Source organism: Chiloscyllium plagiosum, unplaced genomic scaffold, assembly GCF_037043375.1.
Source record: "Chiloscyllium plagiosum isolate Xiang-an unplaced genomic scaffold, Cpla_swu_hap1 HiC_scaffold_10, whole genome shotgun sequence".
In the NCBI taxonomy this organism is placed as follows: domain Eukaryota; kingdom Metazoa; phylum Chordata; class Chondrichthyes; order Orectolobiformes; family Hemiscylliidae; genus Chiloscyllium; species Chiloscyllium plagiosum.
Genome location: NW_028270148.1, coordinates 43787101 through 43803420, shown reverse-complemented (window position 1 = coordinate 43803420; position 16320 = coordinate 43787101). Strand labels below are relative to the sequence as shown.

At 40.4% G+C, this 16320-nt stretch overlaps 1 protein-coding gene across 5 annotated transcripts in view; it reads right to left on the bottom strand.

The window, feature by feature from the left end:
* Positions 1–16320, bottom strand: part of LOC122552794 (synaptotagmin-14) — a 229584-nt gene that overhangs the window by 47970 nt on the left and 165294 nt on the right. The gene's annotated exons all lie outside the window — the stretch shown is intronic.

Genomic DNA, 16320 nt, shown 5'->3' with positions numbered 1-16320 from the left:
CATTTTTCCTATGACAGATGGTAAGTTATCTTGACTGTAGCACTCGGCTTTCTGTTTCCTTCCCTTTTTGAATAAAGGAGTTACATTAGCTATTTTCCAATTTAAAGATTCTCTGAATCTAATGTGATCTGGAAAATCAAAACTAATGCATCAACTATCCCACTGACTAATCCTTTTAAGATTTGAGGGTGTAATCCATCAGGACCTGAGGACCTCCAAACTCGCAGTTTCAGTAATTTATTCAGTATTACTTCCCTGGTAATTGTAATTTTCTGACAGCTATTTCCAGGATACTACAGGCACTTGTATCATTTCTATTGAAGACAGTGCAAAATATCTGTCCAATTTGCCTGCCATCTCTTTGTCCCCATTACTAATTCCCCATACTCATTTTCTACAGGACCAATGGAAACAGAAATTGCTGGAAAATCTCAGCAGATCTGGCAGCATCTGTGGAGGCAAATCATAGTTAATGTTCCATGTCCAGTGACACTCTGAAGAAAGTCACCAGACCCAAGACATAAACGCTGATTTCTCTCCACAGATGCTGTCAGAGCTATTGAGATTTTCTAGTGATTTCTGTTTTTGTTTCAGATTTCCAGCATTCACAGTCCTTTCACTTTTTTTCTATCAAACCAATAGTTACTTTGGAAAATTACTTTTATTTTTAATTATCCAAAGAAATTTTTCTCATCAGTTTTTATTTTTTGACTTTCTCTTGTACTCTAATTTTTCCTTGGCTTCTGAGATAAGATTTTAATGACATACCTATGCAATCCCTATCATCTAAACCCACTTCCATAACACTTTGACTATGCCCCTGTCTCAGCTCGTGTGCTGCTGAAATCCTCATGCCTTGATTTGCTCATTTTGACTATTCCAATACACGTCTGGTTGGTCTCACACACTCTCTCCTCTATAAACATCAGGGTATCCAAAATTCTGCTCACCATGTTGTAACTTGTCCCAGTCCCGCTTCCCTATCAACCACCTCCACCGTGCTTGTTGAGGTAGACTGACTTGCAGTCAAGCAACATTTGATGTTATAAGTCGCAGAGTTACAGAAGTGTTGTGGCATAGTGGCGGCTATTTGGCCCATCATGTCTATACCAGCACTTTAAATGAGCATCATTACCTAGTGTCAATCTCCATTGAAATTGTTTCCTATATCCTTACACATTATTTCCATTCAAACATCTGTCCAATGCCCCCTTGAATGTCTCAACTGAACCTGCCTCCACCACACTTCCAAACAGTGCATTCCATACCAAACTACCTACCTAAAAGTTTTTCTCACATCACATTTGCTCCTCCTGCAAACACTTTAAATCTATGCTCTCTCATCCATGATCTTGTTATTAGTGGGAACATTTCTCCCAATCTACTCTATCCAGCCCACTCGTGATTTTGAAAACCTCTATCAAATCTACTCTTAGCCTTCTTCTCTCCAAAGAGAACAGCCTCAACTTCTTCAATTGATCCTCATAACTGAAGTTCCTTATACCAGGAACTATTGTTGTAAATTTCTCCAGCACTCTAATGCATTCAAATTCTTCCTATAATGAGACATCTAAAACTGTACACAATATTTCAACTAGGATATAGCAGGTGGTTTATACAAGTTCAACTCCTTGCCCCAATTAATAAAACTGAGGATATCATCTGCTTTATTAACTGCTCTGTCCTCCTGACACTTTTGATGATCAGTGCACATACATACCTAGGTGTCTCTGCTTCTGTAGCTCTTTTAGACTTGAACCCCTTATTTTATATTGTCTTTCAATTTCCTGCCTATCAAAATGTATCATCTCACACTTCTCTGAATTGAACCTCATCTGCCACCTGTTTCAACCACTTGTCTATGTCATTTTGGAGTTCAACACTGTCAGAGAGCCATTGAGACATGCAGCACAGAAACAGACCATTTGGTCTAATTTGTCCATGCTGACCAGATACTCTAAATTAATCTAGTCCCATTTGCCAGCACTTGGTCCATATCCCTTTCAACCCTTCCTATTTATAAACCCATCCAGATACCTTTTAAATGTAGTAATTGTTCCAGCCTCCACCACTGAGTCAGTAAATTTAAGGAGGAGTTAGACAGATTTTTAATTGATAATGGGTTGAAGGGAGAAGACAGGAAAATGCAGGTGAGGAGCATAACAACCGTGATCGAATGGTGAAGCAGACCCGATGGGCCGAATGGCCTAATTCTGCCCCTATATCTTATGAACTTCTTCTGGCAACTCTTACATACATGCACCACCTTCTGCAGGAAGAAGTTGGGTCCTATTTAAATCTTTGCTCTCTGACCTTAGATCTATGCCCTGTGATTTTGGACTCTCCTGTGCTAGGGAAAAGACCTTGACTATTCACCATGTCCATGCCCCTCACAATTTTATAAACTTCTATAAGGTCACCCCTCTGCCTCTGACAGAAAATAGCCCTGGCCTATTCAGCCTCTTCATATAAGCTCAAAACCTCCAACCTTGGCAATATCCTTGTAAATCTTTTTCCAACCCTTTCAAGTTTAACAATATCTTGTCTCCAGCAGGGAGACCAGAATTGAATGTAGTGTTCCAAAAGTGGCCTAACCAATCTCCTGTGCAGCTTGCAATGTGGCCTCCCAACCTCTATACTCAATACACCTCCTCACAGTTTGCTATTCTTCCAAGTTTCTAGTCATCTGAAAACTTTGAAATTGAATAGATTATGAACATATATTAAGAAAATTCAGGGTCCCAATATCATGTCCAGGGGAACTCCACTAGAAGCATTCCTCCATAGACCATTATTCTGTTTCCTTAGACTCAGTCAATTGTGATCCAAGTTGCTACTGACTCTATTATTCCATGACCTATAACTTGTCTTATAAGTCTGTTGTATGACACTGTACCCAACATCTTCTGGAAGTCCACTACATTAACAGCATCACTCTCAAGTCTTTTTGTTACCACCTCAAAAAATTCCAGCAAGTTGGTTAAGTATGATTTCTCCTTCACAAATCCATGCTGACTCTTCCTATTCAACCCACACTTTTCCATATGATGAATAATTCTATACTGAATAATTGTTTCTAGAAGCTTCCCCATTACTAAAATTAAACTGGCTGTTTTATAATTCTTGGACTTATCCTTACAACCTTTCTTGAACAAGACTGTATCGTTTACAATGTTTCAGTCTTCTGACACCTCCCTTGAGTCTAGGGAAGACTTAAAGGTTATGGTCGGTGCCCTTGCAATTTCCACCATCACTTCCTTCAATATCTTTGGATCATCTCATCCGGTCCTGGTGTCTTGTCAAATTTCAGAACCAACAGTCTATTCAACACTTATAAATTTTGAACTCTTTTAGTGATAGAGTTTCCTCCTTTGTCACAATGGCCTGGGTAGCACCTCCTGTTTTGCCAAAGACAGATGCAAAGTATTCATTTAAAACCTCAGCCCCTGCCTATATGTCAAGATATCCTTTGGCCTCTAATTGGCCCAACTCCTTGTTTTACCACTCTTGTACTATTTATATGCCTATGGAAGACTTTGGACACTCACTTACATTGGCTGAGAGTCTTTTCTCATAATTGTTTCTTGATTCTCTAATTTTCCTTTTCACCTTCCCTCTAAACTTTCTGTATTCTTCTTTGTTCTCAGCTGTACTATCTACCTGATATCTGTCATTAGCACACTTCTCCTTTGTCTTAATTTCTATTTCCTTTGTCATCCAGGGAGCTCTAGAATTGTTTCTCTTACTTTTGCCATTTGAGGGAATGTACCTTGAGTGTATCCGATCCATTCCCCCTTTGAAGGTAACCCATTGTTCAGTTGCATTTTTACTCGTGAACTTCTCATTCCATGCTATCCTGTCCAGCTCTGATTTTGCCCCATTTAAGTTGCTAATTGATTTTTCTTACTCTAGACTGTCTAATGTCATTCCCCATCATCAACCTGAACTTTATAATACAATGACCACTGTTTCCGAGATGTTCCCTCACTGACATTTGGTCCACTTGGGCCCACTCATTTCTGTGAACTAGTTGCATCCTTTTTTGTTGGACTGGACATATGCTAGTGTAGGAAACTCTTTTGAATTCAATCCTTCCTGTTCCTTACACTACTAGTATCCCAATCTGTATTAGGATAATTGAAGATCCGCATTATAACTACTATATAATGTTGGCATGTCTCTGTAATTTCCCCACAGATTTGTTCCTCCACATCCTTCCCATTAATTGGTGGTTTCCAGACTATACCGAGCAATGTAACTGCATCCTTGTTGTTCCTTAGCTCTAGCCTAATTAATTCTGTTCTTGAACACTCTGAGGCATCCCTTTTCTCCTGCACAACCATGTTTTCCTTAACCAATATTGCCACCGCACTTCCTATCCTCCCTTTTCTATCTTTTATGAACACCTTGTATCCAGGAATATTTAACAGCCATTTTGTGCCCTTCCTCAAGCCATGTCTCTGTTAGTGCCACAACATCATATTTCCACATGACAATCTGCAGTTGTAACTTTCCAATCTTATTTATTACATTCCGTGCATTCATATATATGCACAGTAACCCATATATCGACTTTATTTCTTTCTTCCTGACTCTGACTTCACCTATTAACTTGCTGTTGGCTAGTGCCAACTGTATTCTGATATTTCTCTCTACTAACCCCTACCAAGCTAGTTAAAGCTCTCCCAAAGGCCTAGCAATAAGACCCACAAGGCACTCAGTCCCAGCTCTGTTCAGGTGCTAACTGTCAAACTTGTACAGGTGCCAACTTGGCAACAGCCAGTCCCAGTGTCCCAGGAATCTAAAACCTTCCCTCTTGCTCCATCTTCCCAGTCACAGACTGTCTCCCAGAGTGTCCTATTTCTGTACTTATTTGCACTTGGCGCTGGAGTAACGTGGGGATTAATACATTGCTAATTGCTAATTTTATATGTAGCTACCTAAATTCTGATTGCAGGACCATGTTCCTCTTTCTTCTGAGGGCAGTGGACCATAACCTCTGGCTGCTCACCCTCTCCCCAAAGAATGTCTACTCTGTGACATCCTTGACCCTGGTATCAGGGAGGCAATATACCACTTTGGAAGTCATGTCTATGGGACAGAAAGACCTGTCTGTTTCCTTATGGAATTTCTCTATCACTACCGCTCCACTTTCTTCTTCCTGCTTTTGTGCAGCCACAAATGTGGCTTTGACTCCACTCACTTGAAGAACCAGCAGCACCTTTATCAGCTTCCAATACTGAAAACCAATATGTAAACAGGACCCCAAGAGACTCCGACCTAATTTTCTTCTATTGCCTGATAGTTATCCATTCCCTTCTTGCCTCCAGGCCATAAGCTGCAGTGTGAACACCTCTCTGCGCGTGTTATCCACATAACTCTCAGCTTTGCAGAATATACCACAGTGTTTCAGCCACTGCTCAAGATCTAAAAACCGAAGACTAAGCTTCGACACATGAAAGCATTTTGTGCGCTGGTGGTCCTCTAGGACCCTGGAAGGGTCCATGACTCAGCACATATTACAGGTCACACATTCCACTCAACCGATCTGTCGTGCCAACTTCCTTCCTTTACATTAACTTTACTTCCCTTATTCTACTCTAGTTTACTTTTACCTGACTTTCATTTATTTCTGGTATTTCTTAGTTAAACTACTTCTTAAAAAAATTTGTAATTTACATAGGCCCTGATACACTTTCTTTCCAACTAATGAATTTATTGATTTTCTGTTGTGAATCTCTGGGCTTTTTTTAAAAAAACTCAGCTGTTTGGAATTATTCTGCTGTAACTCCCAGGTAGGATATAGGCCTCAAGCCTCAGCCATGATTTATACTTTCCTATTCCAAGTTGCTCTTTCATAAGTTTGATCCGACACCAACTCCCAGGGTTAAGAGGTGCAGGTCTCAAGTCTCAGTTGAAATTTATACCCTCTCGCTTTGAGTTGCTCCCATGCAGGTTTGATCCCATTCCAACTCCCAGGTAAATGGTGTAGGCCTTGAACCTCTGCTGCTGTTTAGACTTGCCTTTTTCAAGTTGCTTGATCACAGGCCTGATGCTGCTCTGACTTCCAGGTAGGTGGCAATTCTTATCATTGTTTTGAAAACCTTCCATGACATTGCACTCCCCGATTTCAATAATCTCCTTTAACCCCACAACACTCTGAGATTGCTGCATTCTTCTAATTCTGGCCTCTTGTGCATTCCCAATTGCAGCAGTTCTAGTATTGGTTGCTGTTGCCTCGGTGGAAAGCTCTGGAATTCCTCCCTCCAACTTTCTATCTCGCTTTCTTCCTCTTGAATATTTATTTAAATATACTACTTTGAACAAGCTTTTGTTCATTTGACCTGAGATCTCATTATGTGGCTTCCATTCCATGGAGCTGGACCCTTAGATCTCTTTAGGCTTCCAATATTTCCAGTTTTTCACTATTTTATCCTCTCTTCTCCTTTAATTTCCAAAAAGGATGACTTCATCATCAAATCCATCCCCATATTCCCACTTAAAGCCATTCGTTTAAACAAATAGCTGTAATTTTGTTCCTATCAGACTTTTTCAAATGGGCCACTTTGGGGAAGCGATGGCCTAGTTGTATTATCGCTGGACTGTTAATACAGAGACTTAGATAATATTCTGGGGACTTGGGTTTGAATCCTGCCATGGCAGATGGTAGAAATTCTAGATATTTATTGAATTAAAATAAGAATCTAATGATGACTATGAAACCATTGTCGACTGTCATCCGGTTCACTAACGTCGTTTAGGGAAGCAAACTGCCACCCTTTCCTGGTCTGACCTACTTGTGACTCCAGATCCACAGCAATGTGGTTGACTCTTAACTGCCCTCTGTGCAACTAGTGGAGGGGCAATGAATGCTGCATAGCCAGTTATGCCCTTATCCTGTGAATGAATAAAAAAAACTTCCCATATACCACAGTACCACACACAGCAAAGTCACACTCAATCCAACCCTGCAAAGTCCTTTAACCCACAGATTAATCAAGCAATAACCTGACATAGTCACTGTCACAGAATTATAGCTCTTTGTCAATGTCAACCAAACCAATGCCCTCCAGCTCTGGACTTCTCTGCCCCAGGTAAAAGACTTTATGTATTTACCCTACCCATGCCCCTCATAATTTTGTAAACCTCTATAAGGTCACCCCTTAGCCTCCGACACTCCAGGGAAAACAGCCCCATCCTACTCAGCCTCTCTCTATAGCTCAAATCTTCCAACCCTGGCAACATCCTTGTAAATCTTTTCTGAACCCTTTCAAGTTTCACAACATCTTTCTGATAGGAAGACCAGAACTGCACGCAATATTCCAACAGTGGCTTAGCCAATGTCCTGTACAGCCACAACATGACCTCCCAACTCCTGTACTCAATATTCTAACCACTAAAAGAAAGCATACCAAACGCCGCCTTCACTATCCTATCAACCTGCGACTCCACTTTCAAGGAGCTATGAACCTGCACTCCAAGGTCTCTTTGTTCAGCAACACTCCCTAGGACCTTACCATTAAGCGTATAAGTCCTGCTAATATTTGCTTTCCCAAAATGCAGCACATCACATTTATCTGAATTAAAATCCATCTGCCACTTCTCAGCCCATTGGCCCATCTGGTCCAGATTCTGTTGTAATCTGAGGTAACCTTCTTCACTGTCCACTATACCTCCAATTTTGGTGTCATCTGCAAACTTAATAGCTCTAGCTTTTATGCTCGCATCCAAATCATTTATGTAAATGACAAAAAGTAGAGGACCCAGCACTGATCCGTGTGGCACTCCACTGGTCACAGGCCTCCAGTCTTAAAAACAACCCTCCACCACCACCCTCTGTCTTCTACCTTTGAGCCAGTTCAGAACTAGAGGGCATAGATTTAGTGTGAGATATTAAAGAGACCTAAAGGGCAACTTTTTCACACAGAGGATGTACATGTATGGAATGAGCTGCCAGAGGAAGTGGTGGAGGCTGGCACAATTGCAACATTTAAGATGCATTTGAATGGGCATACGAATAGGAAGGGTTTGGAGGGATATGGGCCAGGTGCTGGCAGGTGAGACTAGATTCAGGTTGGGATATCTGGTCCGCATGGATGGGTTGGACCGAAGGGTCTGTTTCCATGCTGTACATCTCTATGACTCTATGACTATAATTACCTCGAGTACGTAAACAGCAGAGAAATATGCCAGATAACCCAAGTAGATTTATTCTAAACTAGGGCAGGTAGTCACTAAACTTAACTTACTAAAACAATAACACTTGAAAGTACAGAACTTGAGTATTGCTGGGTTAAAGAGACATCACGTGAAAGCTTTTTGTCTTGCACTAATCAGGACAGAATCACAAGAATACCAAATCTTAAAGGAAACAACAGTTAATACTGCATGAGGAGAGACTGCTGATTGCTTGACACATGGACTCTAGTAGATGGCATGGAGAATGCACCAGAGAGCATTTAACTGCCAAGTTTTTGATTTAAATCCAAACCATGCAAGTGTGGTATAATTGGTCAAAGTTTTACCTTGGGAAATGTGCCAGTGATTGGTTGCCCTCCAAGTTTCTGTTTATTCAAAAATGGCTCATGTTCTTTTGGTTTGCAAAGGACAAGGCCTTCCACATGAATGTAGTTTCCAGCATCAAAAATTGAGTTTCAATGCAAGCCCAATTGATAATCTAAAATTGATTGTTAGTGTAATTCTTAGCAATTTACGTTTGGTTTTAAGTTGCCCCTTACCTCATTTTTTTTAGAAATGCAAGTTCTTACTCTTTAGGGGTGTAAACTGGCTCTCTTTCATGTTAAATTACTTTTTATTGATCTTCTATCTTCTCACTTATCAGTAAACTTGCCCAGTTTACTGAGGACTTTCTCTGTACCATTGCATTGATGTTAACTTTATCTAAATCTTGAATCTTCATAGTTGTTTCAACTCAAACACATCATGATAACTATCAGATGGGTGCTCATACACTGTTAGGCTGTAAACTAACAGCCTCAGGCGACTGACTGTGTGGAGTTTGCACATTCTCTCCGTGTCTGCGTGGTTTTCCTCCGGGTGTTCTGGTCTCCTCCCGCTACCCAAAAATGTGCAGGTTAGGTGAATTGGCCATGCTAAATTGCCCGTAGTGTTAGGTGAAGGGGTAAATGTAGGGGAATGGGTCTGGGTGGTTGCGCTTCGGCAGGTCGAAGTGGACTTGTTGGGCCGAAGGGCCTGTTTCCACACTGTAAGTAATCTAATCTAATCTAAATCTGGCTCTTTACATGTTAATTAATTTACATGTTAATAAATCTCGTGTGTTCCCCCTATTGGTTCTAAGATACATTGTTGCAAAAAAATTTACTCTGGACAACTCAAAAAACTCATCATCTTTCTAATCTGTTCATCTTACTCTACAAGAAAGTTAAAAATCTTCCAATCAGCTTAAACCACCACCAAGTGTCTCTCTCACTCTCTATTGAGACAACAGCCCTCTCGTCCACATGGGCTATGGCAACTTTATATTAAAAACTCTGGCTTTGCTACATTATCCCACACCACAATTGCCACGAGACTCCAACTATAGTCTTAGATCTTTCTCTCTTTCTATTTTTTAATTCCACTTATGAGGTAAAAATTAGTGTCCCCTCCTCATGAGGAGTTTCTTTGGGCAGAGGGGTTGGACAATTAATCAGGGAGGAGGATAGTGTGTGGTGATGTGGACCACCTTTACGCTTCCACCTCAATAAGGTCCATGGTGAAAAGGTCCTTAGTATTGACCCATGGTGAGCAGGAGGCTTGCCATGCAGGGAGCACAACATGCAAACCTAAGCAGAGCCCGAGCCGGGGTAGGGGTGCCCCTCAATAAAATGCACTCAATGCCTGACTGAGAGGCCCAGTATTGGACAGAAACTTTGGGGAACTGCTGAGAGTCACCCTGTGACCTTCCGATATTTATCCAGACGCTGGCAGATGGTGAATAGGGAATTTTAATCTTTTGTAAGAATATAATTTTGTTTGTATTTCATATTTAACTGAAATTTACTGTTTCAATTCTAAATTTCCTAGCCTACAGCAAGATTTTACAAGAAAAACAGATGAAGTTAGATAATTAAGGAAAGCAGTTGAAACTATTTTTCCTGTAACTGGGATGAACTATCTCTTTTGTTTCAGAAGCATATAAAAACAGGCAACTCAATGTAATTTAGCACTGACTGGAGCTCTAAATAGAGTGCTGGGTGATCACTGATTAGTGAAATCAGGAGCGAAGGAGAGGCTCCTTTGGTTTTGCTTTTTCTAACCTTTACACCCTCTCGAAATTGGGTCTTATTCCATTACAATTGAGGAAGCTATTTGGTGAGTATCTCCTCTAAGTAATTAAGTACTATTCTTAAGGTTTAAATTGTATAGAAATTGATGGTAAGGTTAATAATACATATAAGAAAAATAACTAAATTAAAACAATTATGTAGCTAATTAAAACAAATTAAGGTTGTCAGGACAGATGATATGTCATGCCTGCAGTATGTGGGAACTCGTGGATGCTAGTGTGATCCAGGGCAAATACACCTGCAGTAAAGTATTCACAGCTAGAGGTGTTTCAGCTTTGAGGTTAGGAATTGGAGGCTGAGCTGCAGGTAATGCAAAACTTCAGCGTGGGGATAGTTACCTGAATGATTTATACCAGGAAGCAATCAAAACCTTTAGCATAGTGTCCTCTGATTCAGTCAGTGATCATGGACAAGACAGTGTGACTGGAAGGTAACAGCTAAGGGAATGAAAAGGGCAAGAGCGCAAGAGCTGCAGCTTTTGCAATTGTCCAACAAGTCTGAAGTTCTTTCAGCTTGTTTGGATGAGAGTAACGGCTGCAGGTGAATGAGCTAATTGACCTAGGTACCATGGTACAAGAAGTCCTTCAAGTTGAGGGGTGCCAAAAAATGTGAACTGATAGTAGGTGACAGTAGAATAACAGGAATTGAAATTGTTATCTGCAGCAAAAAGTGAGAGTCCAGGAAGCTGTGTCAAGTGCCCAGCATCAGGATTTGTTCTGCTAAGGATTGGAAAAGAATTTGGGAGGGGAGAATCCAGTTGGCTATGTAAATACCAACGACATAGATAGGACAAGAAAGACATTCTGCATTGGCAGTATTAAGAACTAGGCATAACATTTAGAAGCAGAATCTTTATAATTTCTGATAAGATTTTGAAACAACAACAGATTTAACTCTTATTGTAGTTAACCATGTTTCATGACACTTCTGAATAACTTCCACACAGCTACAGCAAAAGACATATGAAAAATAGGGCTTTCAGTAGCATGCTAAAGCAATATTTTAATCATTGAACTAACCAAATAGGAATGTCACATTATATTCAGTCAAAGCTTGATGTTGCAAAATATTGTTGTGGACACATAGCCTGCATGTTGTCATGAACCACAGAAATCACTACTACACTGAAAGATGGTGTACAATACTGCCATGATATTAAGCCCATCACTGACTGTACCAAAATTCTTATAAACTTTGTATTTTGATAAATTTAAATGATTGATACATTTTCTAAATTTCCCTTGATAAAGAATCCCATTAGATGAGTTTATAATAAATGCTGAGGCAATGAACTGTGCTATCAGTAAGTCATTACAGGAATTAATTATGATCTTGATTGATATTTCAGTATGCAACCTAAGATATTCTCATTAATTTTGTTCCTATTGCTGTTTAAATGGCATGAATATTTTGCCATTCTTTCACTTTAGTTCACGTTCAGGATGTGAATGGTGAGATCAGAAGTTATTTCCCGCCCTTAGTCGTCTGGATTCTTGAATTCTAGCAGTTAGTATAACTAAATGACTTGCTTACCACTCCAGAGAACAGTTAAGAAACAACCACATTGATATGGGACAGGAGTCACAGACTAAGTAAGCATGGCATGTTTCCATCTGTAAGTGACAGGAATGAATCAGCTGCATTTTTGCTACATTCCATTTCAGCTTTATGGGCCCTTTTATTGAGATCAAACTTGTTTATTTTTCAGACCTTTTAAAAACAAAATAAAAATGTTCAAAATGCCATAATGGGATTCAGATTCACAGTTTTAGTACAAAGTCATAGAAAAATAATTGTATTTCAACCATTTTTATTATAGATTATTAAAGTTTCTAAAGTAATTAAAAGGATAGAGAGTATAGAAAGTGTCAGGAATCTAACTTCAGGCATAGCAGATAAGGGGACAACTATAACAAGTGGGGCAGACAACACAAGACTGAGGGTATTGTACTTAACTGCATGTGGCATATGAAACAAGGAAAATGAGCTTGTAGCACAAATTGAAATTGGCAGGTACAACATTGTGGGTATCACAGAGACATGGCTGCAAGGGGATAAGGGCTGGAAATGAAATATCCTTACGCGGTCTATTGAAAGGATAGGTAGAGGGGGTGGGAGTTGCTTTGTTACTAAGAAATTAAATTAAATCAAAGAATTAAGTGATAGAATTGGAAGTTATAGAATCTGTGCGGGTAGAGTTGAGGTACAGCAAAAGAATAAAGACCCTGATTGGATTTGTGTACAGGCCTCCGAGCAGTAGTCAGGATATGGGTAAGAAAATAAATCAGCAGATAGAAAAGGCATGTAAGAAAGGCATTATTACAATAATCATGGGGATCTTCAATAAGTAGGTGGACTGGAAAAATCAGGTTGGTGGTGGATCTCATGAAAGGGACTTTGTGGAATGTCTATGAGATAGTTTTATTCTGAAGCAGCTTGTGGTAGACCCCCCTCTGGAACAGTTAATTCTGAATTTGGTGTATAGTGGTGAGGCAGACTTGATTACAGAGCATAAGGTGAAGGGACCCCTAGAGGGCAGTGACCATAATATCATTGAATTCACTCTACAGTTTGAGAGTGAGGGGCTGGAATCAGATGTAATGGCACTGTAACTGAGTAAAGGTAACTACAAAGCCATGAGGCAGGAGCTGGCCAGAGAAGGAGAAGCCAAGCAAGGAACATGGTGGAGTAGCAATGGCAGGAGTTTTTGGGGGTAATTTGGGAGGCAAGCTGAAATTCATTCCAAAGAAAAAGAAACATGCTAAGCACTTGGACAGGCCAGGAGAGTGGGCAAGGAAGTGGCAGATGGAATACAATGTGGGAAAGTGTGAGGTTATGCATTTTGGTAGGAAGAATAGAGGCATAGACTATTTTCTAAATGGGAAAGGCTTCTGAAATCTGTAGCACAAAGGGACCTGGCAGCCTAGCTCAGGTTTTTCTTAAAATTAACATGCAGATTCAGTTGGCAGTTGGGAGCCAAATACAATGTTAGAATATAAAGTCGGTTCTATTATAATGTGTGTCTCTTCAATGCGTATTGGCTTTAACGTGATTGAAGAATTTAGACTTATTTGCAGAACATGAACTTTCCTTGCCTGTATTGGCTATAATGTGATTCCGATCCCATTATATTAAAAGGTGTGGCTATTACGCAATTTTCTTATAACTCGCGATCCCACGAGAAACAAACAATCGAGTTTTATCAGAAATAACTGTATTTCAAAAGGGACTAGAATACAAGAGCAGTGACATACTGCTGAGGCTGCATAACACTCTGGTCAGACTGCATTTGGAAAACTGTGAACAGTTTTGGGTCCCATATCGAAGGATGGATGTGCTGGCTTGGAGGCCAGAGGAAGCTCACAAGAATGATCCCAGAGGAAAGCAAATCTTAGCAGAACTTATACACTTAATGGTAAGGTCGTGGGAAGTGTTGCTGACCAAAGAGTGCAGGTTCATAGCTCCTTGAAAGTGGAGTCGCAGGAAGATAGGATAGTGAAGAAGCGTTTTGTATACTTTCCTTTATTGGTCAGAATATTGAGTACAGGAGTTGGGAGGTCATGTTGCAGCTATACAGGACATTGGTTAGGCCACTGTTGGAATATTGTGTACAATTCTGGTCTCCTTCCTATCGGAAAGATGTTGTGAAACTTGAAAGGGTTCAGAAAAGATTGACAAGGATGTTGCCAGGTTTGGAGGTTTTGAGCTATAGGGAGAGGCTGAACAGGCTGGGGCTGTTTTCCCTGGAGTATCGGAGGCTGAGGGGTGACCTTATAGAGGTTTACAAAATCATGAGGGGCATGGATAGGATAAATAGATAAAGTATTTTCCCTGGGGTCGAGGAGTCCAGAACTAGAGGGCATAGGTTTAAGGTGAGAGGGAAAAGATATAAAAGAGACCTACGGGGCAACTTTTTCACACAAAGGGTGGTACATGTATGGAATGAGCTGCCAGAGGATGTGGTGGAGGCTGGTACAATTGCAATATTTAAAAGACATTTGGATCGGTATATGAATAGGAAGGGTTTGGAGGGATTTGGGCTGCATGCTGGCAGGTGGGACTAGATTGAGTTGGGATATCTGGTCGGCATGGACGGATTGGACCAAAGGGTCTGTTTCTGTGCTGTACATCTCTATGATTCTATGATTCTAAATGAAAGGCTTGTCATTTGAAGAGCAGCTGAGAACTCTTGGTCTGTACTAGATGGAATTTAGAAGGATGATGGAGGATCTCATTGAAACTTACAGAATACTGAAAGTGCAGAAAAGAGTGGATGAGGAGAAGATGTTTCCATGAGTCATAGAGAATAGGTCTTGAGGGCACAGCCTCAGAATGAAGGGACAACCTTGAAAACTGAGTTGCGGAAGAATCTCTTCAGCCTGAGGGGGTTTAATCTGTGAAATCCATTGCCACAGAGGCCTGTGGAGGCCAAGTCATTGAATGCATTTAAAACAGAGATACATAGGTTCTTGATTAGTAAGGGGATGAAGGGTTATGGGAATAAGGCAGAAGAATGAGGTTGAGAAACATACCAGCCATGATTGAATGGCGGAGCAGACTTAATAGGTCAAATGGCTCAATTCTGCTCCTATATCTGATGGTCTAATGGTCTTACCATATGCAGGTGACAAATTTTTCAATGGAGTTTAGAAGGATGAGGGAGGATCTGATTGAAACTTACAGAATACTGAGAGGCCTGGAAAGAGCCTTTTACAGCCAAATTGAGCCTCCAATGAATTATTGGACAATTGATCACAAGGTGTAAACTGAATAATACATTTCAACTTCAATTGGTTGAAATACAAGAAGAAACTGACACCGATATCACTTGTGGAACTTCAGTATAAGGATGATAATGTCATCTTTGCTCATCAAAAGAAAATCTTCAAGCCTCGTTTAATGTCTTTGCAGAAGCATACTGAAGAATTATCTTAGACTCAACCCCAAGAAGACTCAAAATCTTTACCAAACCATCCCAGGTCAAGTTCCAGTCCATCCTTCCATTAAGATAAATAGAGAAATCCTCCCAAACATGGAGCATTTCCCTTACCAAGAAGCTACCTCTCAGGTAAGACTGAGATCAATGAGGAGATTCAACATCACAGCCATTCTGAGAGCACCACTTTCAGATGCATAAGGAAGAGAGTCTTCGATGACTGTGACATCCATGATCATACCAAGATCCTTGTGTACAATCATTCTTTCAACACTTCTATATGGCTCCCAAACTTGGGCTTCATATTGATGCCAGCTCAAGACCCTTCAGAAGTGCCGATGCTGTTTGAGATGGATTCTCTGCATCAGCTGGGAGGACAGTCATGTTAATATCAACGTCCTTGAAGCAGCTAACAGCACCAGGATTAAGGCCATGATCAGCTGAAACAGATTTTGTTAGGCTGGCCATGTGCTTAGGATGCCTGAGTTCTTTCTGTCAAAGCCCAGCTCAAGGAAGGCAAACCAATGATAGGATGACAAAGGGAGCACTTCAAAGACTCTCTGAAAGTTTCCCTCAAAAAGTACAACATCAATTTCAACACATGGGAGATCCTCATTCAGAAGAAATCAACTTGGAGGAAACTTCTATTTGAAGGGTCACAATTCTTCGAGAACACCCAATGACAAGAGCAAGTATGTAAAATAAACCAGAGAAAGGAATGCCAATGATCTCAAGACCAAAGGCCATTTCCACCTTCTGGAAACACCTGACAAATGTGTGAATGGAGATACAGTTCTAGGATCGAACTGATCCGCAAGGACACACAGAACCCATAAGCAGTTACATGGAATTTTCTAGGTGGACTTTTGCGAGTGATTATTGATGATGGCAATCATCTTTGTGCTGCAAAATTCTCGAAGGTTCTGTCAGTTTTAGAAATGTATCTCAATGTGAGGTTTTATCTTCTGGACATGAGAAATGAGCAAAAGAGGAATAAACATAATATGTAATATAAAATTGCTGGGTAATGGAAAAAAATCTTGTGACTTAATCCAGCTTCATTTATGTATTTCT